Here is a 16,248-nt window from a genome sequence, read left to right on the forward strand (position 1 = left end):
TGGAAAACCATGGTTGACATGTTGTTTTCCCTTGGGGTTTTGTTGTCGTGTCTCTGTTTCCTGTGTCTGGTTATGAATGAAGGAACATTTGTTATCAACTGTTTAGAAGGAGGGTTTAAAGGAATGGCTGTGTTTTTTATTGTTAGAGGCACATTTGCTGGCTTCATTTAGACTCTTGGCTGAATTGCAACAGTTTTATTGTCCTTATAATGCATTGAATTGAGTATTTTATTTGATATATGTGCTAAAGAACAGGATTTTGTTGTGATGGCATAAGTACAAACACAAACAGTAGACATGCAGCATCAAGGCATTCACAAGGCTTTGTAGTCCTGAAGTCATTGTGTTCAGGCCGTATGGTATACAGCTCAGTCATAAAAAGCTCCGTCATGGATTACATTTCCAGCCACAGAGGTAAAACACATGTTAGAAGCGAGCGTGTCATTTCACGGCTACTGTTTAAAAACACGGGATTTTTCACTGTCAGCTTTTTTTTATCCGAGGATTTTGAAGGGAGAACCGAGGGTATATATTTTGAAAGGGCTCGAAACACATCACCAGGAACATGGATGGTTTTCTCATTCATGCACTCTGTCTTGTTTTGCCAGAAGTGGAAGGGAAGAAAAAAAACCAGCCCGTCTGTTTTCCTCCATCCATCTCTCTGCTGCCTTTCATCCTCTATTTTTTGCGTACGCTTGATTTCCTTGCGATGTAGTTGATTAGATGAGAAAAACAGTTGTCAAATAAATGTTGGACTTGAGGAGTGATCCCATGAGAGGAGAAGAAAGATGTGTGTGTGTGTGTTAGCATCTGCAAAGTCCATGCATCTATCAGCACTTTACTGTGTCGTGCGAGTTGCAAAGGGCCATGTCTGACCTCCACCCACCCACCCACCCATCCATCCATCCATCCATCCATCCATCCATCCACCCACCCATGTCCCTGGGCACTAGTCTGCTCTGCACAAAAGCTCCAGAGACAGACTCTGAGGGGTGGTTGGTGTAAGTTTACCCAGGTTGTGTTACAGCCGGGGGTGTAGGTGGGTAAAGGAGGGCAGGGGGGAGGATGGCACTTCAAACGCAAACTTCAACACATGGATGGAGACCCGGAGGGTCTGTGTAACCTGATATCCCCACTTATAAAATGTTGGCTTGTGGCTGAATTCCAACAGTTTAATTGTACCTATAATGTGTTGGATTCAGTATTTTGTTTTGCATGCCCAAAAAAAAACGGATTTCTTTTGATGGCAAGAACAAACATACCCAAGTTAAAAAGCCTGTAATACAGCACCTCATACAAGGGCTGAAGTCATTGCGTTCAGGCAGTATTCCCAATTTAGGATCAATAAAGTATATCCTAACCTTTTTATCTTTATAGAAGATCATCCCTTGCTTTGAGTTGGGAATAAACGGCAGAAGGCCACCAGCAGCTGCATCAGTACCCAGCTCCTTGATGCCAAACAAGATGCCAGGGTGTGTCATACGAGAGGGAAAATGTCTCCCTCCACCTGGGTGTGTCCCCTTCTTGTCACAGGCACGTGCTCCTGGCCTCTATAGGGCCTTGTTCTGCTAACATTTTGCTGACCTTTGGCGGCAGCTGCCCCTGCCGTTTGAAAAAACAAAGACAAATGGCTAACCAAGCCCGCATGGCAACTCTCTCCTGCTGCAGATACAGAGCGGCTCTTCCTGTTGGCCTTTCATATACACACACGCACACGCACACGCACACGCACACGCACACACACACACACACACACACACACACACTCATATCAATGCCCTCTATTGCAGGACATTACCGACTGACTTTCTGTTCTTTGGCACAGAGAATAGTATGGCCTTTAAAAAAACATGCACTTTTACGTTCTCTTGCCTCCATTGTTTTCAATTCAAATATACAACCAGGAAATGTGGAAGGTGTTGGATATAGCCTGCCTTAGTATGGACCATGCAGCTACTCTCCGGCTGCACAGCTGATTGAAACGGGCAGAAGGAGGGCAGCCTCTCCTCTTTTTCTCAGTGCAATGCATGATCTGGGTCCTAGTTCAGCAGGTGCACTCAAGCGCGCACACACACACACAAGTGGTATATAGAGACACCTACAGATATAAATGGTTTCGATTATAGACGATTGGATGTCAGCTGAGTTTTCATATCCGTGCCGTTGGGGGAAGGTCTTCACCCGCAGCACTTTCACAAGCGTATACATTTTTAGTTCTGGTCCTAGTGGGATTTACACTCTTAAAGGAAAAGTCCACTTTGAGATATTTGTACACTGTTCAATGTTATTCATGCACAGTGCGTTTCAGGAGTTTCTTTATAAGGAATTGTTGTAATATTCCCTCAAACAGCCGTGTATCCTTTCATGCATTTCCCAGATTACCTTTCAACAACATTAAGAGGACAGGTCTGTACTTACACAAAGTTATCATTTGTATAGGATGAGAGCAAATGCACATGTTTAAGTGGCTGATATTTGCATCCCCCACACTCAAATCCCTAACATTACTATGTGTGGTTGCATTGCATTCTGGTCTACAGAGGCTACTGTAATTTGATATACCTGTTAGGATGGATTCCTCCTGTATAATTGCTAAGCATTTGTAGATAATTATGGGTCTGAAAAAACATTACTCTTTGATTCCTGAGGGATAGAAACTTAAATGTGGTTTAAACCCATTAAACTCAGTATGTCAGTCTTTATCTCCACTTCTTCCATGACCTAATTTCCCATATTGTATCTGATCTGCTATGATACAGTATCGTTCATTCATTCATTGTTCCTTTTGTGTGCCACCTCTCTCAGTGTGTTTAAGCAGCTATCATTATGACTTTGACAATGGCAGGTGGCTGATTCTCACTGCTGGGCCTTCCTCTACTGTATTATAAATGATCTGCAGTTAACGCAAAAGAACACGTGACAGGAAATGGGGTAAGAAATGGTCTCTCTTGTGAATCTTGATTGTTACTCTATCCCATGCATGATCAACACCTGCATCGAAGCCTTGAGGCCACTTTCTTTTAAGTGGAGTTGCACACAGTTGGGGACTTAACCTGACATTGATCCTGACATCCAAGGCTGGAAAAGGGAATTTCATCCCAGTGGGAATTCTCTGCTATCATTCCAGCAGACGCATCAGGTATCACTGTGAGCAGAGCGTCGTGGAGGCGGTGATTTATGGTATCATGTTTCTTCCTTTACCCCACCTGCCTAATGTAAGTCCAGTTAAAGCTCCGCAGCAGTCCTGGGATGGGCTGATGGATGGGCGGCCTGTCTTGTGTGGATTGAGCTGGGCCATGGATAATGGCTCTTTGACATGGAGAGAACAAAAAGTGCTTAAGGCAAGCAGGAGCGCTTCGGAGAAAGTAGTATTAAGAGCACACAAAGTGCAGACTCAGAGAAAAAACATGGCTGACGTATAAAAAAAAAATATGCATTATTGACCGGGTGATGTATGATCCGTCTGGTGCGAGACATAGTGGATTTATTCCCTTCTCTGTGTATTGCTTTCCCGTGCGCTATTTAGCATCTTTGATTTAATTCGATTAAATGGCCGGCTCTTTGCAGCAGATCATGCGATGTGTTGCAGCGGGATAAACACCGCTGTGTCGTCTCTTCAGAGTTCAGCTGGTTCTCATGAAACCATAACAGCAGTGCGTGTGTGTGTGTGTGTGTGTTTATGGGGCTGGGGCTATGGTGTTTGTTTGCCTTTGTGCACTCTCTGGTAACACTAACAGTCCGTCATACAAACACAGACGCAAGCGAAGTAGTGTTTTCCCTCGCCCCCCTGCGAAACGCCTGCCACTGGGCCCAAAAATGTTTATACTTGTACAGTTGCCTTTTTAATCATTGACCTCCGGGTTACATTCCAGTCAAATCCACTGAGGATTCAGATTTATATACCTCTGGGATACACTAACAATGCTGCATTATATGACGATCAGAGAGAGTTGGGGATCCAGTTACAGTGATTATAGCGTCCTTAGGTTAGCATCACATTGTGTGGGGGGTGTGATGTTTGTGTGTGGTTACAAAAGCAGCAGCGTATGTCTTGAATCATTGAAACAAAAATATTGCCACGCAAAGAAAAGAGATTCTGCTAAGCGCTCCAACTACTCCAACTGTGTGTTCAGTTCAAGGCGGGTACTCGCAGTACACATAAAAACTGGGGCTTAAATTGCCTGTTTTGCCATTAAATATGCACTGTAACCTACTTTCCCTCCAACTACACTCTCACCCATAATCATGAAAGTTACTCATGTCTGTTAGAAGTAGCTCCACTATGCAGGCGGTGCTTGAGCGTGCGGTGAAACCTCAGGGAAACGAGAGAGGGGGTTGGAAAGCAGCCATTCTTTGTCACATCGCCCGATCGTAACATCCCGAGGCAACAGCCACAAGGGGCACCACACAGCGGCATTTCACTAGAGCCCAAATGTTTTGGCAAAGCGGTAAAACACCAGTGAGGAAGAGGGGGAAAATATGTGTATTAGTGAGAGGAAAGAAGTATCGGATGGAGAAGACGAGAGTTATGAGAACGCAGCAGCTGATGTCATGTGAAATACGACGGCTTGGAAACACTGAGGTCATTCCCCGTCTCCCTTTGCCAAAGTCTTGAACACTTGGCTTCACGTTAGTGCTCTACATTTGCTGTACAGTCCAAACTTTGGCAGGCTGCTCCATTTTCTTTTTTTCTTAGGTTCATGTAGGACACTGCAGGAATCTCCAGTTTCCAGCAGTGACCTACAACGCAGCGAGAACACAGCCGTGCATGCCTTTTGCAGAAGCCGATTGACACATTTTTGCGCGAGAATCCCTTGACAGTCACTCAAACCTGCAGGCTTAATCTCACAAAATAGCGCTGTGTGCTTGTGTGGCTGCCTTTTGCCAAATCTCATTGACTAATACCCTGGCAGCTCTGCGAGGGAGCCCGAGCCTCCATTGAAAGAGTCTCTGGTTAAGTTAGTGGCTGAGTAGCTTGCTAATCTCTCTCTGCTCTGCTGATCTTCACTCTCTAGTAAATCCTGATTATTTCAGCCCACGTGCCACAAGGGGCAACTCTTCTCTGTGACTGAATCTAGATCTGCCCCGAGTTTGGCACCATGACCTGCTTTTAAGGCGATGGGGAGGGCATATCAGGGGTCAGTCAGCTTGACCCCTCACCCCTAACTGCTGTTGCTGATCCTCCTCTTGAGAGACTTACGAACGAAACTGTTTAAATGAGATGTGACATTTCTTTCCTATCAGCTGTGATCAAGCAATGATGAGCTTTGATCAAGCAATGATGAGCTTTGAGAGTTGATTTCTTCTGCAGTGAAATTAAATCAGTGCACACAAAGGACCATTCTCCTTCAACACAAGAGGATAAGGTCCTTAGTAGACTAATACAAGAGGCATTTGATCGTGTAACTGTATGTGTGTGTTACTTTACCCATAAACCCCACTGGCAGCTTGCCAGCCAATGGGACCTCCATCAGATCCCACTGGCCATCGTGGGAACATTCCTGACGCTGCGTTATTCCATAATTCCCACCATGTGTGGTTTTTCCAGAGGAGAGTGCTGGCCTGTACGGACCGTGGAGAATCCCAGTGAGGAGAGCAGATCAGCTCCTTGTAATCGCAACCAGACATCACTGTGTGAGAGAGGGGAACGCAGAGCACCCACATGGGCAGTTGTGTTCATATTAATCATTGATGAGCCACTGAAACTGAATAAAACAGCGGTCTTTTGAGGAACACAGCCCAAAAACGTATCCGATATTCAAGTGGTTTTGTATTGAACTACTGTACTGAGGTTAGGAAGTCAACAATGTCAACTTTAAGAGTGGCACTTGCATTGGTATAAAGCAATAGGCTGATCAATACTAATGCACCTTCCCATCAATCAGCCCACTGACGGCTTCCCTCAGGAACCTCAGGGTCACTGCTGAGTCCTTATCTTGTTCTGAGAGCACATTTAGGATGCTGTTGGCCTTCTCTGATCAATACATCTCCCAAGGTCCTGCCATTGTTACCCAGATCAGTAGGGACTTAGGGAGTATATCTACTTTGTGTTGTGAATGATAGAACACCAGATTAAAGCACTTCAATGTCTTGTAATTCATCACATTTCCAGGTGCTCATACTTCCCTCTAACGGTTTATAGAATGTTTTGAGTTTTATCATATAAAAATGTAATAATGTACACTGCTGTGTCATCCTGAATAACGAAGACGCTGTGTAGTGTATCGTTTTCTGCCGTTCTCAGTTTAGGACAAGTCTGTTAAGTGTTAATATAAAACCATCACTATAGTACTTTATTACCAAATTCTCATCAGAGGAAGTACTTCTCCCAGTTTGATTAGTAGCAGACACACAGTCCCCACACACTGTCCACTGTTTATTACTCATTTGCTGTACTTCCCCCACTACAGTCCTGTCTTTCTTTTCCTGCTGTGACATCATCATCACCTCAGCTCGCCCACGGCCCTGCCCTCCTTCCACTTCCTGCCACGACAGGAAATGAGCTGCCCAGAAGGATTTCTGGTAATGGGGGAAGTGAGGGTGGACAAGGACACACCTGTGTCCACTACATAGGGCTCTGTGTTTCCCCCTGGTCTGTTGTCGAAGTGCGGCACCAAGCTAGGCCACATAAAAAGTCTCCTGAAACTAGCTGTTGTGAGTGGCACCCTTTTTGGCAGTGCATGGAAGGGGTTGTTTTCAGGGCTTCATGCTATATAAAGATGCATGCACTTGCTCCAACATCACTACTCTGGTTTTAGAGTTTGAAAGAGAGCATGTAAAATAGGAAAGTCAAATGTTCACGGTTTACTATTCCTGCTCCCACCTATGTGATGTCAAGCGTGACACTCCAGGAAAAATAACATAAAAGCCTACTTGTTTACTGGCAACAGGAAAGGAGTCTTATGGCGCGTTTCCACTACACGGCCTCGCTCGGCCCCGCTCGGTATGGCTGGGCCTCGTTAGGACTGGCTCACTTTATGGCGCATTTCCATTACAGTTTAGGAACTGGGGCAGTATCTATAGTAACGCAGTGTAGGCGGAGCCGTGACGTGATCTTCAGAGGACCCCAGAAAAACAACACAGCCGTTAGCTGTTAGCACTCAGAGCTCACAGCTCCTCATATATGTTCAGAAACTAGACAACAGTTAAACAAGTACAAACCACAGACTGCCTGTGTCATGGTGAATCCAGTCGCTGCTTTATTTATGTCTGTATAGGCCGTTGTTGTGAGTGTGGACGGTCGGAGCATATACTGCGTTAGCTTAGCCAATCTCCATTTAGAAAACAAGCATTTTAAAAGGTTTTTCGCCTGCCGTCTGTCTGCAGACTTGACAAAGCATTAATTCATGGTTTTTACTAACCGGTATCAGTATGTTGTTACTTCGGCATCATTTTGAAACGTGTATTACAATTAAATCACGGTCAAATATGTCCATCTTGTTGTAGTTGTAGCCCCCTTGCCAGAGATGCTCTCTCTAGTTTAGCATACTCAGCCCGACTCAGCCTCGTTGTCTCTGGCCCTAGACCCGCGATTTTATGAGGCCAGAAAAACTGTGAATTAGGACCCGCCGGCCGGTACTAGGCCAAGTGGAAACGCAACCAAAGACGGGCCGCTGACGTCACAGCCCTCTTAAACCGTGCTCCGCGTTGTAGTGGAAACGCGCCATAATGCCTATTTCAGCTGGTTTTCGCTTACTGAGAAATCCTGAAAAAGGGTGCTAATTTGGTGGAAAAGGGGTATTTGATGCTATTTTGAAGTCGCAAACATTTGCCAGTTTTATTACAGATCTTTTAGGAGGAAATTGTTTTGTCATGTCTGGAATTGTTTGATTTAAGTTCTTTTTGTCCTCTCCATTTTGTGCAGCCCTTGCTTTTTGATCACATGCAGTTAATGTTTGTCTGTGGCCGGCCTTTGTCTCCAGCAGCGGAGCAGCTGCCTGCGGCTCCGTGCTGTTGTGACTGGAGCAACTGTGTTCTGCAGCTGCACAGACCCATGTGTCACGGCCACACCTGTTCAATGGCCTTGTGTTGACTGAGTGATATCACACATTAACTGTGTGTGCATTTAATGCCAGAGAGAGATGGAGGGGGCTGACCTGTAACCTGAGAAGGCAATTGTGTGTTTTTGACACGCATATATGGATGACGTGCACGAGCAAAGACATGCACACCGACTCTTTCTGACGCTCTCTCCTTGTAACAAGTCCAAAAAAACAGACACACTTTTTCCAGCGAAGGGCCACATGCTGTTGAACAGTTGTTGTGTAGAAAAAGAACAGCTGAAGCCAGCAGGAATAGCTTCCTAGTCGGCAGCCACAACATCAGCTGCCTACCTCTCTCTCACACACACACACACACACACACACACACTAAATACACACCATGATATTTCCTCGCAAATCAGCACATTATAACCTCCAGTCAACAGGTTGTGTGCCTGAATGATATCCTATTACCAGACTATGACTCAGCATCCAGATTGTTTTGGATAAAAAAAAAGGTTACGCTGGTGTGACTCAGCACTGATGAGTTGATGATTCGTTAAGGTCCGCAGACTAACTGAGTCACAGTCAACACACAAATAAGAGTTTTGACAAGGTTTCTACTCTGACTCATGGAGTGAAATGAGTAGCCTGCCGGTGTTAGCAAGCTTTTTTAAGTCGCCTGCGTGTGTGGCTCTGAAAAGAAAGGCTTTGTAGTCAAATGAAGAAGTCCTCGTCAGCTCAAATGTCACACTCTTAATCTGGCAGTAATAATGAAGCCCGATCATAATGAAGGCAGCACTGGGCTTGATTGCTTTCTGGCTGTGCGTGTAATTTTTGTCTGCAGTTAGTTAAGTCTCTCGCTCACGCACACTCCACAGTTAATCCTCTGCATTCTTGTGACAGTGAAATCGGTCTGCCTTCCTCGAGTTGCCGGCTGCCAGGTCTCTGAATCCTCCTGCAGAGAACAAACGCTATCAGATTTGACTGACCAATAGATGCTGTAATGCAGGGATTGTGTTTGCCTACTATAGTCCTAAAAATAGACTCATATCTAATAGATTTTATTCTTCCCTCTTTTTCATTCTCAGAGGAGAACAGCCCTGTCGTGGAGTGGAGTGGCGGTTTGGGTCTGAACTTTAACCCCAGTAGGAAGGAGAGAAAGCCACTTCAGAGGTAAGAGTTCCTGTAAACTTAAGTGAGTAAATGCTGCCAGTGCTACTTTCTGTGGGTAATAAACTCTAAGCAGAGGGAAACTGTATTGACGTCGCTGCCAGTAAGCTTTGCCAAGCTCATGCACAAATGCCACAGAGGCTGTTATTCTGACAAGCTGCTGCTGCTGCTGCTGTCGCAAGTTAGATTTAAGGTGGTCTGAAACTCTGTGTTTTCTCTCCTGTGACATGCATGACTGATGTGTCAAATCTGTCATGTCGCTGCTTCACATTAGAGAGTGGAATCCCCGCTTGACAGTACGGATACATGTGTTTGTTGTTTGTTGTAGGGAAAGATAAATCCAGACGTGGTGTAGAAAGGGAGGCTTCTCTGCCCCCTTCAAAGCCTCAGTCAGAGGGCCTTGTAAATCAAAGCTAAATGAAAGAGGACTCAAGCCTCTGAGGAACTTGTCAGGGGAGAGTCCTCCTCGCCGAAAGGAGATAATTCCCGACTAAAGTAGAACCATGTGAGGGCGAGCTGTGCTGCGGTGTGTAGCAAAGAGCTGCTCCTCACACAGAGCCTTTAGTCTCTCACTATCGCTGATCTGCACTGAGTTTCAGTCTCACTCTTTCCACTCGTATCTTCAAGGACCAGCCAGCAAGTCATTTACTAGAGCGCCTTGGCTCTGGGTTTGATAGAAAACGCACACGCGATATGAACACACACATCAGCACAGATCCTTTTCTTTTTGTTAATAAGGGAGGGGGTGCGCAATTAAAAAGGGAGTTATGGGTTACACAAGCGGCCCTCTGCAGAACAACAGAGCACACGAGACCCACGGCAGAAGCAGAACACATCAAATGACTCTCTAGGTGCTATTTCATTTGTTGATTTGTTGTGCTTCTGATTATTATTAATATAGCATATTTCCTTTGCCAATTTGGAAATGCATGCCTGGACAGAGTGCTTTAAAATATCTAGAAGCAACGAACAGAAAGGATGTGAACGGACAAAGACCCAGACATATATTATTATCTTCTTGGGGGGGGGGTTTGCTGTGATGTTTACAAAGCTTAGACGAAGATGTGGAAAGGAAGCCAGGTTTTTAACTGGGACCCCAGCAGCGGTGATGGAGCCCGCGGCGGAGTGGAGGAAGTCGCTCCCCTGCATTTAAACTGTTCCAGGAAGTGGGGATGCTCGTCTGTCAGGAGGTTTATGGCTGTGTGTCAGTGTCATGTGGAGACGCTTAGCAACTCTGACACAGCCCTGTCAATATAATTCAACTTGTACATGCGGGTCCGTGGTTATCTGTCATTGTTCTGTCGTGTACAGTAGTTCTCATGGCAACTGTTTAATTCATGCACTGGGCTTTCTTCAAGAGACTCTCCTTGAAACCATCTCCCCCACGGTTTCATGAAGACATACAACCACAGAGACATTCGGGACATAACAACAACTTGTGTGAAAGTGTGTGTGTGTGCATTTCAAAATGGAAAGGATGGAAACATTGGAACGAAAAAGGAATGCTAGAAACTGTGCGGCAGGAAGCACACTGCCACATTTTTGTTTGCGTCTGATTGATAAGATACTTTTGAATCAACATGACAAGTCACTCGGCCAATCAGGCACATCTTGCAGGGGGTAAATGGAGGAAGACATTCGCAGCTGCTGGTGGCATGTGTGCAGACCCTCTCTGATTGCACATGGCTGGCTGGTTGCATGCAGTATGTCCGCACGGGTTATGCGTGTGTGTGTGTGTGTGTGTGTTTGGGCATGTGTTGCTTGCGCAGTATGCTACTGTGCTTTGTATTCCCTAACAGGTGGCCGATGCAAACCCCCTGTTTCGCTAGACCAGGCAACCAGAGGATGATAGAAAAATAAATGTTGGCACGATAATGATTGTATTTATCTATAGTAGAGGAGAGGCAAATCAATAGGACATACTGCTGGGAAAAAATGTGATATAATAATAAATAATTCACGGTTGTATTGTCCCTGCTGGTTTTCCATTATACTTTCATGCTTTGACATATTATAAAGCAGCTATTCTTATTTGACTGATACCGAATAATTCACTGTTTGTTTGGCTTCTACACACTTTTTTTTTATCCAGTGTCCTAGATACAACCACAACGTATTTATCTAAATAAGTTACAGCAGGGTTTTAATGTTCTGAGGCCATTAGTTGAGGATTTACTTCACAGCATTGCAGCTCTTTCTACTTCCATGCTCTCCCAGTGCAGTGAGTCGGCTCTCTGCTTTAATGTCTGCTGCTGCAGTGCTGCATCATGTTTAAAACTGTGTGTGTGCACTGCAGCAGACCACCTGAGCCCCTGTATGTGTGTGTGTGTGTACCTACATGTGTGGATGTAACCCAATCTCACAAAAGGTAGGACAAGACTATTGATTTCCCAATTGGACTTCTGCCCTGAAGGAAAGCAGGGAAGCTGACACATCCTCGCTGTGTTTGTGTGCAGAAACAAGAGAGACTGAATGACTTTCAGAAATAAGACGAGAACAGGAACTTGCCACCTTTTTGTGCCGCTTGATTTATACGCTCCTACGTGTGCTAAGAATACACTTGAATATATGTGCTTGAAGATGATTGAAATGTGGATTACATAGGATGCACACAAAGAGGTGACACATTTGAAACATGAAGCTTTGTTATGTTTCCTTTTCATTTGTCTGACTAAAATGATATTGTTGGGTTGTTTATAGCACAGTAACATCTAATTTAATTCAGTAAAGAAGTTAAATTAGTGTTCTGTTTGCAATGATGTAAGTTACCTCAGCTGTGAGGTGCTGGAAAAGCTTTAAGGGGAACGATTACGCTCATTGTCAGGTTTCATAATTGTATTTTGCGCTTGTGATGTTAAAAAATTCGGCCATTTTACTCAGCAAAGAGTGCCTCTTTTCCTATCACACCATACCGTGTCGTCTGACTGCGCTGTAGTTATATGAAAGAGCAGGGATGTGGACACATTAAATCAATATTCAAGTTATTACTGAGAGTCTAAGCCACACTGAAGCTTTGTGATAGCTGCTTGTCCGTCTGCAGTCACATGTGTGTTGCCATAGCAATAGATGCTGTTAAAGTTTGGCTGGCGGTGTTGAGTCCTCACACCTAGCGCCCACCAGTGTATCCATGCAATTCTCTCCTACTCAGTGTTTCTCCTCTCTCTGCCTCCCCCCCCTCGACTCCCTCTCCATCTGTCCACCTCTGACACTCTCCTCATCTTTCTCCCCTCTCTGTCCCCCCCCCCGTCCCTTTCCCTGCCCCTCCTTCCTAATTGGCTGAATAAGCCAGAGTGGTTCCCCGTGTCAGCTGTGCTTGAGTGAGCTTGTGTTTGTCTATCTATCTCATATGTGTGTGTGTGCGAGTTCCTCCTCTGCTTGCAGGCTGTCGTCGTGCTTGACAGACGACACTGGAGCTGTTGTTTTGGCCATCAGGGCCTCCCCCTTTATTCACAGCCTAATAACCGGCGCCCTTCCTCCATTATTGTACCTATAAATCATTCCCTGCATCACTCCCCCACCGCTTACTCGTTGGCCTTTTACCCATCTTATCTCTCTTTACCCATCACTCCTTCCCCTTTATGCTCCGTCTCTCTCATCCTCTATGTGACGTGTGCAGAGTTTTCTACATGTTTGCTTTTTTAATTCTGCTGGACGAAATGTCTGAAGATTTTTCATTGAAGCTACTCAAAACCCCCTTCTACTGAAGACAACACTTTTCACCATCACTGTATATCCCTCCACTATTTTAACCTATGACTTTCTGTCACAAGTCATAAACCTTTAAGGCTGCATCCAGCCAACATTTTCAATTGAGCGAGAACACACATTTTCCGTGTTAAACTTCAGTGGTCACTACATGGCAAATGACAAGCCAACCCCACCCTGTTTGAGTTTGGACAGCGTCCGATCAGCGACGTTGATTTCTGCTTTGCTCCTCTCCTGGTCTGAAAATGAAGGGGTCACCCAATCAAAGCACTGGAAGAAAATGAGATAGTATCTGTTTAAGGTCTCATAGGAAACATTGAGGGCAGCAGTAAAAGCCTTTGTTCACTCCGGACAGATGCTTTTGTCTGGCTGTCTGGAGCTGTTAAGTGTTTTTGGCCACAGGATGTCATTACGATATCTTGACACTTTGCATTTTGGTTTGTGTTTTATGGCTTGAGTTTTATAGGCTATGATGACGATCAGACACATGTATGTGTAAGAGGTGATTCATAGTTCACACCAGAGGATGACATGAGGAAGAGGAAGGTGGCAGTCGGGAGGAGAGGGGATATGAAGGCATTATTTTCAACACCTACACCATCACACGGTGTTATTTATGTCATGTTACTGGGAAGATTACCACATATTAGAATGTTATGTAAACACATGACAAAGAAGTTGATTTACCATGTTTTTAGTTTGATTCAAATTAGTTTCAGGAACACCTTGGCTTACATGGCTGGATTTTAACAAGGAGGTTAGTCACAGGGGGATTTACATGAAACTATTTTTGCTTATATTTACATATCTTTACACGCAGCAGCACTGGCACACACGGCAGCTTTGATATTGAAAGATATAATGTAACTAGGGTGTGCCTTTCTCTCAAAATTACCCTCTATTCACTCACCGTTTCCCACACACAGTTTCCCCAGAGTCCATCAGCAGCGTTTAGATTTATTAAACCCTCCCTGGTGGATGTCTGGAGCTATTCCTAGCCACGGGTGTGCTAAATGTTTTTACTTGTTCACTCTGTTTGCCCCCGGAGACGTTCGTCATTGTGTAGCGTTTGTGTCCCACTAAACTCTCAAGAATCCCCGCTCTATATTTTCAGCGTAGCCTCATAACAGTTCACTGAGTTTCTATAAGCGTTGTGTTGTTTCCAAAACCCTTGCCCAGTCCTTTCCGGTCCTTTTCTTCTCATTTTTGGCTTACTTTGTTGAGATGATATGATCTGTCGAGGGTATTTTTAGTCCAGAGGTGTCAGACGTTTATTTTTGTAAGGCTACTTTGAGAGGAAATAGCTGTGAGGTCCAGTTTTCTGTGTCATTCCCAGTTGTTTCCATTGGTGAGAGCTAAGGAGCTAATGCCCGGTTTCATTAACCTCCACTGTCCTTATTGCCACTTTACAACACACATGCAGTGTCGAGTATTTGGTCCAAAAAATAGTCTATTGAGAAGTGCTTGATGGAAGAATACACTTATCACAGCGGGGGGCTTCTGGCCACAATAGTGTTTACACAGCCATGGTAATGTTCTACATCCCAGCCCTCCCATTTCCTGTGTGATTGAAATACGAAAGGATAACTCAAATGTTAGATGCAATTCATCATTTGAATGTCAACTAGGAAGTGGGAACAGGTGGTGCTGAAACAGTGAAGGGCTTTGGCTTAGGGACATGTTGTCCTGTATTTGAAAATTGTATGGATTCAGTAAGCGGTTTTGTGTATTTATTTTTCATTATCCTCAGTCCGAAAAACTGGATTTGAACATTTACATGACCTACGGTATATGGAGAAGTACAGAATATTAATTTGGGCGTTTTCATGTAGCCCTCGAATGGGATAAATGCAGGAAGATGCCTTTGGGGGTTTCCCTCTCCTGTAGTGTGCTATAGGTTTGTATGCATATAAATGGTCTGCAAATGCCACTTTTTAAACAGAATAACCAAACATAGTTAGCATGAGCAGTAATGCCCCCCATACTGGAAGAAAAGAGCTCCATCTTCTAGAAACACACCACTCTGAAGTCTAATGTAATCTTATGTAATGGCTAATAAAAGCATTGGGATGACACTATCAGAATGGAACTTGCTTATGTTCGAATGAATCACATTATAGTGACTGCAAAGTGAGAGCGTTACAGTACTTAACGATATCCAAAGTCCTCCTCTATAGCTAGCATGGTGAATTGTAAAAGTGGCTGTCCATCCCAGATCCAGCTTAATGTTAGTCAAATGGAAAACAGTACTTTCCCATCATGCAAACCGGATTAAGAAAGGAGCGAGCCATGGAAACCTTTTCTGACCCATGATGTCATGTTGCTCTGTGTCACACCCAAACACTCGTTTCTCAGCACCATTCTCTTCTTATTAAAGCCACGTAACATCTACTCTTCATACCGCTCCCTTTTCCAATCCTCTTGGCACTCTCTGATATGAACGACTCAGTCTAAAGATAGACCTCCTCCTCTTCCTCCTCCAGCTCTTCATCCTCCTCAGCACCGGATGCTTTGGTGCGCCTTCTCCTAAGATTTCGAGCGGTTATTTTCCCAGAACACACTTTTTTTTTTATCTTCCCTTTGCTGGCATTGCAGTGTTTAAATGGAGCCTGAAATATGGCTGCAGGGGGAAGACACCAGTGGGACAACCTTTGACCTTTGACCTTCCACCCTTGACCTCTGAGTCACCCAGCATTCACAGGAGACAGATGAGCGCTGGTCATGCTCGGACAAGAGAGAGGAGCGGGCAGCAGGAGGGGATAAAGGCCAAAGCGGTTGTTTGGTTTGAGTGGAGTAGTGCACACACACAGACAAACACACACACACACACACACACACACACACACACCCCTCAGGTCATGCTCCATTGACAGCAGGGCCTCAGGTGGTAATTCACTTAGACCTGCAGCATCGTCTGCCGTTGAGGATATGATCCCATTAGGAGGACAGCTGCACAGCTATTCTCAAAGTGCTTTTTTTGTTCGATGCGTAGTTTTTATCCGGTTTATTTTATATTTTTCTTGCAATCTCATTGAATGTGCATTGTGTGTTTATTTAACTATTGCGCAGACCCGCAGGCTTATTGCTGTTTAAACACAGCTGTTAAAAGTGTCCCGCAGTTCCACTCCTTTCTCGCTGGTGTATTTACACATGAGAGAGTATTGGCAAATGCAATTCAAGCTCATTTAGCCGTTTCCTCTTCCTGTGTGCATGCAGACAGCCATGATGTCATGTCTTAAAGTGAGGATACTCAACTCCTTTCATACCGGGGGAATCCCCATATAGATGTGACCAAATGGCCCCATATGGAGTCACATTTAAGGGAAGCCACTTAACACAAATGATTCTTTGGTGGTGGTATGCAGCATGTCATTTAGATTTTAAAAGA

General features: G+C 44.7%; 1 protein-coding gene across 1 annotated transcript in view; it reads left to right on the forward strand.

The window, feature by feature from the left end:
- Window positions 1-16,248, forward strand: part of raph1b (Ras association (RalGDS/AF-6) and pleckstrin homology domains 1b) — a 36,595-nt gene that overhangs the window by 1,829 nt on the left and 18,518 nt on the right. The window contains exon 2 of the mRNA XM_034151609.1: window positions 9,074-9,158. The gene's annotated coding sequence lies outside the window, so the exon portion shown is untranslated. The remainder of the gene's footprint in view (window positions 1-9,073; window positions 9,159-16,248) is intronic.

The sequence above is a fragment of the Trematomus bernacchii genome, unplaced genomic scaffold, assembly GCF_902827165.1.
Source record: "Trematomus bernacchii unplaced genomic scaffold, fTreBer1.1, whole genome shotgun sequence".
NCBI classification, from domain to species: Eukaryota; Metazoa; Chordata; class Actinopteri; order Perciformes; family Nototheniidae; genus Trematomus; species Trematomus bernacchii.